General features: G+C 43.3%; 1 pseudogene; it reads left to right on the forward strand.

Moving 5' to 3' along the window:
• Positions 1-14,474, forward strand: part of LOC127670552 (nucleolar RNA helicase 2-like) — a 55,842-nt pseudogene that overhangs the window by 25,087 nt on the left and 16,281 nt on the right.

Raw genomic sequence — 14,474 nt, forward strand, 5'->3', positions numbered from 1 at the left:
CTTCTCTTCCATCCAGCTCCATTAGGGATTCCATGCCAGATTCATCCTGGTATAGAGACCAACAGATTGACATCATTTCAGTGAGTTTGAAATACCAAACAGATATAGACCTGACAACCAGTTTTCTGTTTTTATATTTTGCATTTTTTTATGGTACCCATTTGCTTTGGTCACTTTTTTTTGGTTGTACAGAAGATTTTTAAATTTCAGGGAAGCCCACTTATGTTTTCCTGAGCATATTTCTAACCTTACCCATATCATTTTCAATGTTCTAGGCTTACTTATCTATGTGTTAAAGTGTGTTGTGTTTTTCTGAAGCATGTTGGATCTTAACCTCTGTGCATTTTATTCATTTGGAATAATCTTAATGTGTAGTCAAAGGTAATGTCAATCTTCTGTACATGGAAATTCATATTTCCAGCACCATTTGTTGACCGAGCTGAAAGTTTTTCGGCAGATTTTCATCACCCCTTTATATAGAATTGGATGTCACTTACTGTGCGGCTTCATTTATAGATGATCCTTCAGGTCAGTGATATGCTCCTGTGTTTCTGAGCCACAGCATTGTTTCATCCATTCTGTGGAGGTGGAGAATCAGAAACTCTCTCGCATGGTGCTTTCTACCCCTTCTTTTCTCTTCTTCCTCCTCTTTCTTTCGTCTTTCTTCTCCTCTTGCTGTTCTTCTTCCTCCTCCATCTTTTCTTTCTCCCCCTCCATATCCTGTTCATTTCCTTCTTCTCTTTCCTTCTATTCTTCTCCACCTTCAGGTCTTCTTTAGCTTTCTCTTACACCTCATATTTTCTTTTGTGTTGCTCCCCTGCCATGAACTTGATATGCCCACCTGTCTGGCCTCACCCTCAAGGCCTGTCCCCTCTTTTGCCTCACCAGGGCTAGAATTAATGGCCTGTGCAACACTCCTGACAGGACTGCATTCTGTGTAGGAATACATTGGGTCATGGACAACTTCTGTTCTTCAGTAAGAAAAGATTCTTGTCTGTAATGAATTTAGCTGGAATCTAAATGCAGATGGAGGTTAATTAGCAGATCACTTTTACCAATATAGCCTTTTGCAATGGAGATTACCTTAATCAATAAGCTCAAGGTGTCTTTCCATCTTCTTTCCAACCCCAAGGCCAGAAATTCCATGCTCTACTGATTTCAATTCTGCCCATCAATAGGCTGTAAGCACCTTTATTCACCAATTAATAATAACTTGGAGTTCAAGGATCATTGGTGGCACTTGGGTCTATGTATGGACTCTGTCCTCTCTGGGAGCAATCAGGCTTTAGGGGACAGTATTTATCATTACAAAACAAGCAGCTTCAGACCAACCCACCACACCCAAGTGATTTAGTGAATACCAGAAGCTTGGGCTCAGTCTGCAAAATGCTTCATATACAAGCAAAAAGACCTAAGTTCAGATCCCAGGACCCATGTAAAATCAGACATAGCAGCACACATCTGTAATACACTAGCTGCACCTAATCTGTCAGCTCTAGTTTCAGTGAGAGATCTTGTGCCAAACAGAAATGTAGTTCTGGAGAGATGGCTCAGACATTAAGAGCTCTTGCTTTTCTTCCAGAGGACCCATGTTTGATTTCCAGCCCCCATGGCAGATAACTCACCTGTAACCCAGCTACAAGAGCTGGTTTATTTAGCCTCCATGGGCACACACAGTTACACACACACAAATAAAATAAATTTGGGCAATAATAAAAATAAACACAAATGAATCCCAACAGACAAAAAACTCAGAGTTACAGATTTGAACTTTTACCCTTATATATCGTCTTTTACCCAAGATGATATATAAGTGTGGCAAACACACACATAAAAAGACATTCAACATACCTTGCAAATTGTAGATATTCAAATCACAGTGAGATAGCAGTCAGCTGATGGAATGGGCAAAATAATTAACATGGTCCTTACCAGGTCCAGGCAAGGAGAGAGATTACTTGAAGAATGCTCAGGCATTGCTAACAGAATGAAATCCAGCACAGCTGCTCTGGGGAAATAGTTTGACACTTCTGCTCAAATATTTAGCCTTAGTGTATATCCTAACACACACACAGCACACACATACATGAACACAGTGACAGAGACAGACAGACTCAGAGACAGAGAGTCATCCAGGCATGAAAGCACATCCCAGTAATCCCAGCAATTCAGCAGATGAGGCAGGAGAACTGTGATTTTGATGCTAGCCTAGAGTATACACAGAGATCCTAAATAAATAATAGAAAGCAAGTTAGTCAGTCTACCCATGTAGCCTCCTGGAGTAAAAACTCTAACTTGGGATAGAATCCAATCTCCCTTCCTCAGTGCACAAATCCATAACAAACCTGGCTCCAGGGACCCTTTAATGGCATCTTCCCTATCTCTCCCTCAATGGCCACTCTACCTGATCGATCTGAGACTCATTTCCTGTTTCCAGGTTCTCCCAGATATTTCCACCTACTCCTGAGCTTCAAATGAAATTGAATTTTGGCTCTAAGACAGACAGAATGCCACTAAACACAGGTAAGAATGCCTCAATATTTGTTGAATGGATAAATGAATAAACCTAAGAGATGACTCTCCAGCCATGACATTTCTAGTGCTCTGAAGCTGATGTTATATTTCAGTTTTTTATATTTATATTTATAAATATATTTATATTTCAGTCCTTTAAAATAAGCAAACCCAATATATAGAAAAAATAATTCGGATCTTGGTACTTTAAAACTGTACTCAATCTGGCATCTTATTTGTAGCTTGCATGAGCAGGAACAGGATTTGGAGATACCTAGGGCAGGACACTCATATTTTCTTAGAGTAAGGCTATGTGAACCTCAGCCAAGAGAAAGCTGCCCAGAAGCACTACCACCACGAGAAAATGAAATGTCTCTGTAGTAGTTTTCAAAGGAGGATTAGCAGCTGGTTCTGGGCATCCTACAGGTTCAGTGGGTCTTTTCAGTGACAACCCAGTGAGTCCTACAAGTGAAGGAAACTAAATACACAGAGTGTCTGTAACAAACTCACTGTCACACCCCAAAGGGAGGTAACACCTGGTGTATCTTCCACTCAGGTGTTTGTAGGCTTCAGCCCCATTCTTTATCCACTTGGGATTCTGGAAGCAACGTTTATTCAAGAGAATAAATGTCAGAGGAGTCAACAGGATGCACCAACTCTAAGATGGCCTGGTTCTCCTCTCAACTTTCCCAAAGACTGTCAGAGTCAAGGCTGACAAGAGTAAGACGCGGATCACCACAAATATTTATTTAGCATCTGTTCTGTAACAGGTCCTTGGCTGGGGTTTTCCCCCAGGTGCTGTCATTTGATTGTCAATATTGTAAAAAACACTTTCAGCATCATGCAAGTATTGGGGCTGTTAATAGAAAGAGAATGACATAAACTCTGTATGCAGGGATGCCTGGGAACTCCCCACTCCCAGCCAAACCAGCTCATAACCTGTTAGTTACCTTGAAGACAAAACAGTATGCAGCCCCATGCACACCCATGCAGACTTTCAATTTCTACATCTTTTAGGTGGGGCCAGTATCTTGAACACTGATCAGCACAGGCATTGCTGTTGAAGGATACATACTCACAAGCCACATATAATGAATGTTTTTGGTGACTGAACTTTTTTCAAAGGTATTTTGGGCATACAGCTCTTCATACTATGCCGTTGTGACCTTAAAAAGATGAAGGTTGCTGCTCTACCCTTGTCTATTCTTACTGAAGAAAAATGAAGAAATTGGAGATCTAAATGGAAGCTTGAAGAATATAGGCTTCTGTTTATTGCCAGGATTTCTGCCTACTTTGAGCAAGAGCAAGTAAGGTGGACACTACTCTGCTGGACAGGTCTGTCTTCCTCTCTCTATCCAGGCTATCTTCTCTTCTTCCACTTATTCCTATGAGCTACATCCTCCAGTCCTGTAGAGTAATGACTCTTTCTTTCCTGTGATAACCTTTTGCACATTTGAATGATACTTTCTTTAAACACATGGACTGGACAAAGAGTCATGTGTCAGCCTTTTTGGAGTTGACTTTATGTGTTTTAGGTCTGGCTATAAATCTCAGATGTCATTCAAGGTATTGTATGTGTTTTAGGTCTGGCTATTAATTTTAGATATCATTCATGGTATTGAGACTTGATTGCTCATTATACAGTACCAGAAACTTATTTTGCTCAACATTTTGGAAGCCACAGTCTTGAAATAAGCAGCTTAGTTGGAAAGACCAAGAGGAGAAAGCCTATGTGATGGGAGCTGGTGTAGATGCATGGATATATGCCAGCCACATGTGCAGAAAATGGGTGGGTCTCAATCCACCCATGAGGAAAGACTGCTCACCTGTGAGGCAAAGCCAATATGAAATAGGGCTTGTGTCCTATGCTTACTACAGGACAATAACCCAGCCTCACATTATAACTGCACACTCCACACTGAATCACTCAGACACCTGTCACAATGCTAAGTACAGATTATCTAGTCTGTGAGTCTTTCTATTCTTCTAACTAGAAGAGGCCCAGAAACATGAATAATTAAATTAAGTTCATGTCCAACTTCTCAACTGAAGAAAACCCCACCTCATCTTATAAGGACAATACAAATGGAAGCACCTAATACAGGAAGACATGGTCACCATTTCGCCCATCTATGGAATGAGTAGCAGGCATGGGACAATCCAAGTACTCTGTACTGTGATCTCTCAGCTGTGAGTTGAGGGCCTGATCTATAGAATATGAAGCTTTGTTCAGACTTAGGTCAATCCGATCTCCTGCAGCCATCTCGGGCAGTAAAAGAGACAACCCACAACAGTCTGGCTGGGCTGATGTATAACAAACTTGGGGCATGGCTTCTAGAACAAAGAACAAGGAATGAAACAAAGGCCTAAAAGGGTGAAATCCACAGCCCTGATCCTTGCCAGTTACCCTGAAACTGCCTCCACCCTGGTGTGTCTTCCAGGATGGGTTTAGATATCAGCCTTATTATTCACTAAATGGATGACCTTTCATAAGCCATTCCACTATGACAGCCTTGACTTTACACATCTGTGCAGTGGAATTAATCTGTCCATCCTGGGAATGCACAAAAAATACAGTATATACCTACTGTGAAGCCCCTGTCATCTAGGGAACATAAGTCACATGCCTCTTCATTTAACCATTAGGTACCCATCAACCTCAACCCACCCAACTCATTCTGAAGCTCATTCCTCTCTAAGACACAAGCACCCAGTGCTAGAAAGTCTTTAAAAATTGACCGAGGCTTAGAAAAAATGGTGACAACTCAAGGAAGTGCCAGTTCTTCTTCAACAAAGCCTGGCCTGGAGGCAGGGTGTCAGCCACCAAGGGCTACACAAGACACAGAGAGGACCCTTTGTAGGCTCCACTCTATTTAAAGAAATTTTGAATGCATCTCCTCTGTGACCAAATTCTGAGGATTAGCTTAGCTTTTGACTGCTGCTAAGGGGTGGGAAGTTTACCGTGGCGATTCTGTCATCATGTGTATGAGATGCTAGTATGAGGTACAAGAACACCATGAAGTTCTGATGAGGTGAAAGTCAGAGCTGTCATCAAGCCACAGTTCCCAGATGCTCCCCGCGTGTATGCCCACCTCTGCTCCTTTTAGTTTACCCACTGAGTCGGACACTCGTGCACTGAAAGCCTTTCAGCACAGGTAGGAACAGGAACTGGCTGGACTCCACCCCCACAGTCACCAGGCTACAGCCAAGTTTGCCCACCCCACAGTTGCCAGATAACCCAGCCAACACTATGAAGGGGGCTGTCAGGCCCCTCCTAGGTCTCTTGCTTTTCTCTCTTGTCCTTAAGCTCTTATTCCCCTGTTCCCTCCTCTACCCTTTTTCTCCCCTCTTTCCATGTGGTCATGGCGAGCTCTCATCTCTCTATCTCTTCAGTCTCTCTCTACTTCTCTGTCTCTTTTCTCTTCCTACTTTTCTATAATCAAGTTTTAAAACTATGAGCTGTCTCTTCTTATCAAAACCAGCTGTGTAGGAGCAGTGAAACAGGCCTCAGCGTCTCCAGCCACGAGAAAGGACCAAGACTCTTCCCAGCCAGGCTCTCTCAACAGGTATGGGAGGCCCATGTCAGAGTAGCACTGATTTCTGGGCAAGGAGCTCCTTCCTCCCCGATAGCTGGGCAGCTCCCCTCAGCAGATACATGGGTGCCCACTTTCCTTACAGCTCAGGCCAGCTGTTTTTTCCCTACAGGACATGATCATTCTGACTGAGACAGTCAGCAGCATGGTAGATGTGTACAGTGGCAAGACCTTCAACCAGGTGGAGATCAAACCAGAGATGATCAGCTACTACCTGGGAGATTTCGTCATCACCTACAAGCCTGAGAAGCATGGCCGGTCCAGTATTGGTGCCACCCACTCTTCCTGATCCATCTACCTCAAGTGTCTGAGGCCAGTACCATACAGTAAAGGACGGACTGTGTGCATTCAGAGATGATGCACCTCACCCTTAAGAGACGTGAGGACCTAGGGAGTTTAGAGGTCAGGTGAAGTCGGGATTGGGGACATCCAGGAGGAGACAATGGGGTGGAGAGGAGGTATGGGATGTGTAGCAGTCAGAGGGTGGGAGGATAAAATATGGAGTGTAAAAGATAAATTAATTATTTAAAAGGAAAGAAAGAAAGAAAAGAAAAGAGAAGAAAAGAAAAGAAAAGAAAAGAAAAGCGAAGCATCACAACCGTGCTATCCACACTATAGAAGTAACTGTGGCATGCTCTTGCCTATAACCATCGTGCCTGAGCAGCTGGACAGTGCTCCAGATTCTTGCAGGCACATTAGTAACTCAGGGGTCAGTGACCTGAGGGTTCCTGGCAAACAAGATATACTCTGAGAGCCGGCAGCGATTTCTGGAGAAATTTTGCTCTGTAGTCTACTGAGGTGGAGCACTAAGAAGGGCGTACAGAAAATACACAGAAGGGCCAACGTTACAGCTGGGTCCTTAGCACATCAGCTCCTATCCTGGCTTGATTCCCAAAGCCAGGCCTTTATCTTTAGGGGGCATTTGAGAGAAAGGTACCCCAAGAACAAGTCGGGTCCCAGAGCGTCCTGAGCACAGTGCCTGCCAGCACTTGCCAGAACCATGTGCACTTTGGCAAACAGGCCCAGAAAGGGAGCTCGGCCTTCCTGAGATCACACTGCAGGTGAGTGGCAGCCACTGGCCAGAGCTGGTCCCGGACACCCGCCAACATCTGTTGCTTCCCCTTCCCAGAAGCTTTCCTTCACTGCCCAGACCCACTGCCCATTCCAGATCCTTGGGCTCACCTCCTAGTTCTAAGGGTCCCTCCAAGTTGTACAATGCTCAGAAGTAGGTGGGTGTTAAATAATTCATTGAGGGCATGCGGAGCCATGCCCATCCCAGGTGGCATAGAGAGGCTACAGCCCTGCAAAGTGCTCTCTTTCATGTGAAGAACAACTCTTCTTCTTCCTCCTCCCACTCTTGCCACCCCTCTACTAGGTACTGCTGTGTAGTACTATTGGAACATGTGCTTTATGTTGGAGGGAAGCAGGAGACAAGTATGATTTTATTGGAATGCCAACAGCAGTGTGCTGAGCCCTGCCATTAGTTTACACTAAGGAAAGGAGGGATATGTTAGGGATGGTGATATATATATGTATGTGTATATATATATACACACACATATACACTCATGTATATATACAAAGATGTATATATACAAACACACATATATGTATATACATACATATACATACACACACATACATATATATATATGTGTGTGTGTGAAAGAATGATAGATTAAGCCTTCTGTTCCAGCTTTGTTCTCAGGGAAATCAGAGAAACATTATACTTAAACAACTGAGTACTTGCATCAGGCATTATACCACTAGTGAGCTCCTTTATTGGGTAATAATTCCTAAACGGCAAAATCCTATTTCTAGATCCTTAACCCTGTCCTACTTATCAAACCAATAGGAATTTTTTTTATACAAGAGTTTCCTCAACTTGTTCTCTTTTAAATATGATTCCTCTGAAGAGCATCCTAAATGTGTAGTGTATAGTGATAGACTTCAAATTATCCATATAAATACTTTATAGGGTATGTGGATATCTGTTTCAACAGTATTAAAAAACACTGAACCCAGTGCACTCAGAATTCTTTCTTGCCAATAGTAGTGATATGTTTTCCTGAGCTTATATAATACACTCAACGCTTAGTGACTCTTCTCATGCATGCCCTACTCTGAACAGTGGGCATTAGGGCTCCTGTTTCACAATTAATGTTCAGCCAGGCCTCCTGGCATAGGTCTGCCATTCCAGCTACTCAGGAGGCCAAGGAAGGAGGATGGCTTGTTCAATACTAGCTTGAAGTACAGAGTAAGTTCACGACCAGTCTTCAGAACAGAGTGAGGTCATGTCTCAAAATAAGAGGTAAAGAGTGATAAAGATGGCTCCATTAGAGAGTACCAGGCAGGCCTCAGCAAAGCAGCCCAGGCTTGTCTTGCTGATTACCCTCTCTAGACATGAGAAGCCTCTAGCTGTCCAGCAAGGGCAGAAAGATAGGACCTTCTTGTCTACAAGTAGGAAGATACTGTGATGAAAGTTTCCACTACAACGAGACCATTAGCATATGAGTAGTGAGATCAGTTCCTGGAGAAAACTTTTGACCTATGCACAGGCTGAGGCCACATGGAGGATTATATAGGGACTTCAGGAAGAAAGATGAGTTACAGGCTGAATATAAGGGGAGGAGCCCTGCACTGAAAAGCTGTCTCCTAGCACTTGGGTGACAAGTGAGAGGGAGGGATGACATGGAGTCAATGCAAGTTTGGGGATGAGCTGGGCTCTTTGCCCTCTGTGATTACGTATGGACAGAGACACTCTGGTTTTTAAATTAAAATAAAATTTCTCCATAAGGAGCTCATTGTAATGTGTCCTGCAGCTTCCAAGGGCGGCCAAGCAAGAAGTTTGAGGAGCAACATACATAGTAAGGAGTGCAGGTTCTAATCAGTGGATTGACAGAGTTCACGCCAAAAAAAAAAAAAAAAAAAAAAAAAAAAAGAATGAGGCTGCTGGGTCTGCGCACTGTGCAGCCTGCTGCTCCTCTTAATCACCTGAATCAATTATTACTAAAACCATTGTATCTTCCTAATGCTTCTTTACATAGCTGACACTGCAGGTCTTCTCCAGACAAATATCTATTGCCGTGACATTGTCAACTGCATTTAGGGGGACACTCATATTCTATGATAGGATTTACATGCTTTGAAATGTTATGTCAATCTCTTATGACAAGTGTATGATATGCCTAGGATGTAAGCCTGGGAATATTGCCATTTCAAAGATACTCTATACTTTCTCTCTCTTGAGTCTGCCTTTTGTGCAGAGTAGAATTCAGATTGTCTATGGTGGGCTAGATTCATACACTCAAGCATGTTCTTATCTCTTTAGGGATGCTTCTGAGTGGGGATGGTCATTGTGCAAGCTTTTTTCCTTAATGTGTCCTTCAGAGACCAGAGGAAAATGCATTTGCCATTAGTACTCATCAGGTGACACATGAGTGGATTCCCAGTGACTGTCCTCCCTGGGTTACAGAGGTGCCATTCTCTGGATCCTCATGTGACAGGGACTTATTTTTATCTGCATTTCAGTGCATAGTAAATTCCTATCTTAGGGGCAAAATCTGTTCCTGCCTCCCCCTACAGGAGGCCTATCTCTAAATGCTACTCCCAGGTGTGAGAGCCTTATCATTTCATGTTTTTTTTCTTTAAGGGCTCCTGCCTGATGACCCATGATCTCCTGTATTTCTTTAAGAGATTTTTGTGTTTTCTCTTTAAGGACTTTTATCTGTTGACTGATGTTTTCCTGTATTTCTTTAAGGGAGTTTGTTTAAGTCTTTCTTGAAGCCTTCTATCAGCATCATGAGATATGACTTTAAATCCAACTCTGCTTTTCAGGTGTGTTGGGGTATTTGGGACTTGCTGTAGTGAGAGAATTGGGTTCTGATGTTCCCATGTGGCCTTGGTTTCTGTCGATAGGGTTCTTCTGCTTGCCTTTCACCATCTGTTTACCTCTGGTGTTAGTTGGTATTGTTGGCTCTGACTGGAGTTTGTTTCTCCCTTGTCCTTACTCCTCTGAGGTCAAAAGCGAAAGCACTTCTGGAATCTCTCTCTCTCTCTCTCTCTCTCTCTCTCTCTCTCTCTCTCTCTCTCTCTCTCTCTCTCTCTCTGTCTCTCTCTCTGTCTCCTGGGGGGGGGGGACTATGCACAGAAGGCTGTGGAGTTTCCCTATACCCTGGCGCAAATGGCTGTGGGAAGACTGCCTTACTATTTCAATCTGAGAACACTCAAGGATTGAACTCTTTCACACTGCAGGTTATAAAATAACCCTGAAAGATATTCCTTCATTTTCTCCCCTGCCTCTTCTATGGCTCCTCTCACTTTGCAAACAGTATGCAAATAGGTTATTTCCCAAATGGCAAGGTCACTGCTCCTGAGACTTCACTGAAGCTCACACAGGGACAGACACAGAAAAGTGCTGTATGGCTCCAGTCTACCTGCGGCCCTCATTTATGGGACATTAGAAGAAAATGAAAAGCATGGAGACACTTTTTACCATGATATGTTTACAGCCAGGTGCTGTTCTGAATTCTGGGGCCTGAACAGACATGAACAAAATAAATGCTTCTTAGTTAATTGGGAAAACAGAAGGAGAAGAAATTGTGGGGCATAGAAAATTATATGGCCAGAATCCACATCTTTGTGAAGGTCTTTTAACCAAGTCCAAGTTTATGACATGATCTTTTAATATTAAGTATGTCCCCATTATTTCCTTATACCCTATTTTCTGGGCAGATGCATAGATGATATGTTTGTCATACAAAAGTCACAGAACGTGGAAAGCTAAGATGGTGTGGCCTGATTAGGCTCACTTGAATTGTCTTAGACTTTTGCTCATTCCTATTGTGTTTCTGAATACCTTCTATTAGGTGCCTTCTCTGGAGCAGCTCCCAAAAGTTTGTCCATGAGGGATTTCAGCTGACCAGAGATAGGACGTGGAACTTCATGGATCCCTGTTAGGATGTTGTTCTGCACTAACCTGGTGTGTTCTGCATACGAAGGGGGTGCCCTGTGTTCTTATATGAGAAAGCATCCTGCCCAGACGCCACTCAACGTGACCATTGTATGACTCCCTCAGGACAGGTTTTTTGGTACTGAAGGGCTCAGGTTCACAAGGTACTGCTCTACGCATTATGACAAAAACAAAGTCACTTGGCCCTGTGCAGACAGTTGATTTGGGCTTTCTCTTGGGGCAGTATTTGAATGTGATTATGATTTCTTAAGAACTTTTGATCTTCAGCTTGAAAACCATCCTCTATTAGCTTCATGTTTCTCTCTGCAGCTTGAAAAATGTTTTGATGTTTAAGGTCTCCATGAACAATGATAATGTTGTGGCAGTAATGACTGCCACCCTCTGTCTGAAAGTTTTCTTCGCCTCTTGCTCCTGCAGCAGGCCATCTGCCCTTACCTGGTTAAACATGTTACCTCCTGGATCATATTCCAGCTGGACAGACTAGGTTTGGTATTACTATAACCTGGAAGAGGCTAATGATTTTAGGATGGTCTAATTTGGGAACGAGGTCTATATTGTGATGTACCGTCCCATATGTACCCTTTTCATTTGGGTTCTGACTCCTTCCTCTTTTAGAGGACCCACTTTTGTGGAATATAAATTGTGGGTTATTGTCTTTAGAGACTTTGTGAAGCAACACTCTTGACAGGCAAGCCCTGACTCTCCAGTGAAACCGTTTGAAATACCCAATCTTTAGAGGGGAGATTTTGTTTCCATGTCAATATCTTGCTGAGGAGGCCGTGGTGTTTCCTGTGGACATAAACTTGTGCAGACACATGGGGCAGCCCCAGATCTGGAATGGAGGGAACAGCTGGAATCACTGCTCTTCTTGTGATAATTTAGATCAGTGAGAGGCATGAAAACACTTTTTCATACCTGGTGTCCTGAGAGTGTCAGAGGAATAGGCCCTCACTCTCCTGAGGGCAGGAATTGGAAGAGGCCAAAGTTTGACTGGGTGGCCCTTCTCTGTTGGAAGAATAGAGATAAGTGGATGTGATGTTGATGGCGTGGCATAAAACACAGATGCACACGCTTGGTTGAACTGGTAGATGCCTGTTCAATCACTTTGTGTACTTCCTCGTACAAAATCAAATATGTGCCCATTTTTGTCATATTTATTCATGTGCAGGGATTCTAAGATCTCATTGCTATTAAACTCCATGCCATAAAGCATGTTAATAATATTGGGAACTGGGTCAGTCACAGTGGTGATATTTAGTTCACATTTCATGACCCATAACTATCTCTCCATGTCCTCATGGAGAACCTCTTCTCTGAGGAAACAGTGAGGATCTGGTGAATGATGTTTCCAAGTTGCCCAGAGATGTAATTTAGAATGTCAAAGGACCCCATGGCAATCTTTTTCTCAATCTCTTTCACGGTGCTTCCTCTGAAGAGGTCGTACCCAGTGGTGATAATGAGTAGCAAGCCCAAACTCCACACTCTGCCTCCTAGAAATAACATGGATGTCCTGGTATGAGCCCTGGTGCAGAAAAGCCCCTGGTCCCGCACTGCATGTTCAGTAAGGGCCCTTGACAGCACTAGATGGCCAGGCCAGGTCTGTCAACTTCACAATACCCTGTGCATTTCTGAGGATATTCTGGAGTTTTATGACTTGATGGACAATGTTAAGGCTGTTGCAGTATTTTGCAGTATTTTACACTATCTGTCCAAATATTTCCATTGCCTCTTGCTCCTGAAGCAGGCCATCCTCCATTATCAGGTTGAACGTGTTCCCTCCTGGAGCATATTCTGTAACTAGATAGACCCACTATGATGTTACTAGAACCTAGAAGAGGCTAGAACAATGGGGATAGCATGGTGTATTGAACAGGGTAGAGGTTTTGATGCACAATCCTATACTTGTTTACACATTCATTGGGTTCTGCATCCTGCTTTCTTTCGAGGATCCACCTTTTTTGGGAAGATATATGGTGGTTTTTTTTTAATTCAGAGACCTCCTGAAGCAACAGTCTTGACAGCAAGCCTCACACATGGTGCAGCCACAGCTCCAGAAGAGAAAGCACAGCTAGAAGCACTGCTCTTCTTCTTGGGACAATGTAGAGCAATTGGAGACATGGTGGCACGTCTGGCCATCTTGAATCTTGGGAGTGTCAGTGGAACAGACCCCTTCTCTCCTGGGGACTGTATGTGAAAACGGCCAAAGCTGGTCTCTCTGAACTTTCTCTTTCGGAGAAGACCAGAGATAATGGGATATGCGGGTGATAGGGGTGGAATAGGGAAGGAATCCACATGCTTGGCTGAACTGGTAGATGCATGTACACACACTTTGTGTACTTCTTGTTTTAAAATAAAATATGTAACCATTTTTCATTATACTTGTTCATTTGCCAGGATTCCAACATCTCATTGCTATTAAACTCCATGCCACAGAGCATGTCCATAATGTTGGAAACTGGGTCATTCATAGTGGGGATATTTATTTCATGTTTCTTGACCCATGAATGTCTCTCAATGTCCTCAATGGAGGGCTTGTTCTCTGGGGAAACTGTGAGGATCTGATGAATTATATTTCCAAGTTGCCCAGAGATGTAATTTGGAATGTCAAAGGTCCCCACGGCAATATTTTCTCGATCTCTTCCATGGTGTTTCCACAGAAAGTGTTGTAAACAGTGGTGATAATATAGAGTATCAAACCCAACCTCTACATATCTGCTTCCTAGCCAACTATTGGGCCATAGAATCTGTAGAGAACACCTCTGGTAGATAGGCATGGCCCCCAGCTGATTGATGGGACCAACCAACCATCTCGAAATTGTTAAGGCAGAAATGTTCCTGTTCAAAGTCAAGACAGGGATAAACAAATGGAACAGAGACTGAAGGATATTCATACACTGCTTACCTAGGGATCACTCCCATCTTCAGACAGCAAGCCCCAACACTATTACTGATGCCAAGAATCACTTACTGACAGGAGCCTGGTAGAGCTGTTCCCTGAGAGTTTCTAGCAACAGTTGACCAAAACATATGCAGATAATCACACCTTCTATCAACTGAGACCAAGGAGCCCAATGAAATTGCTAGGGGAAGGATTGAAGGAACTGAGTGGGATTGCAATCCCATCTAAAGAAAAATATCAACTTACTGACCACCCACATCTCTCAGTGACTAAACCATCAACCAAGAAGCATACATCAAGGGATCCATGGTTCTAGATACATATGTAGCAGAGAACGACCTTATCTGACATCAAATGGGAGGCAAGGCCATTGGTCTGTGGAGGATTGCTAGTTAGGTGAGGAGGGATTGGGTGAGTGGCTTGAGGAGCACCCTCAGAGAGGCAAATAGGAGGGCAGAGGGAGAATGGGGCTTGAGTTTGTGGAAGCATAATCAGG

Source organism: Apodemus sylvaticus, chromosome 20 (genome assembly GCF_947179515.1).
Source record: "Apodemus sylvaticus chromosome 20, mApoSyl1.1, whole genome shotgun sequence".
In the NCBI taxonomy this organism is placed as follows: Eukaryota; Metazoa; Chordata; class Mammalia; order Rodentia; family Muridae; genus Apodemus; species Apodemus sylvaticus.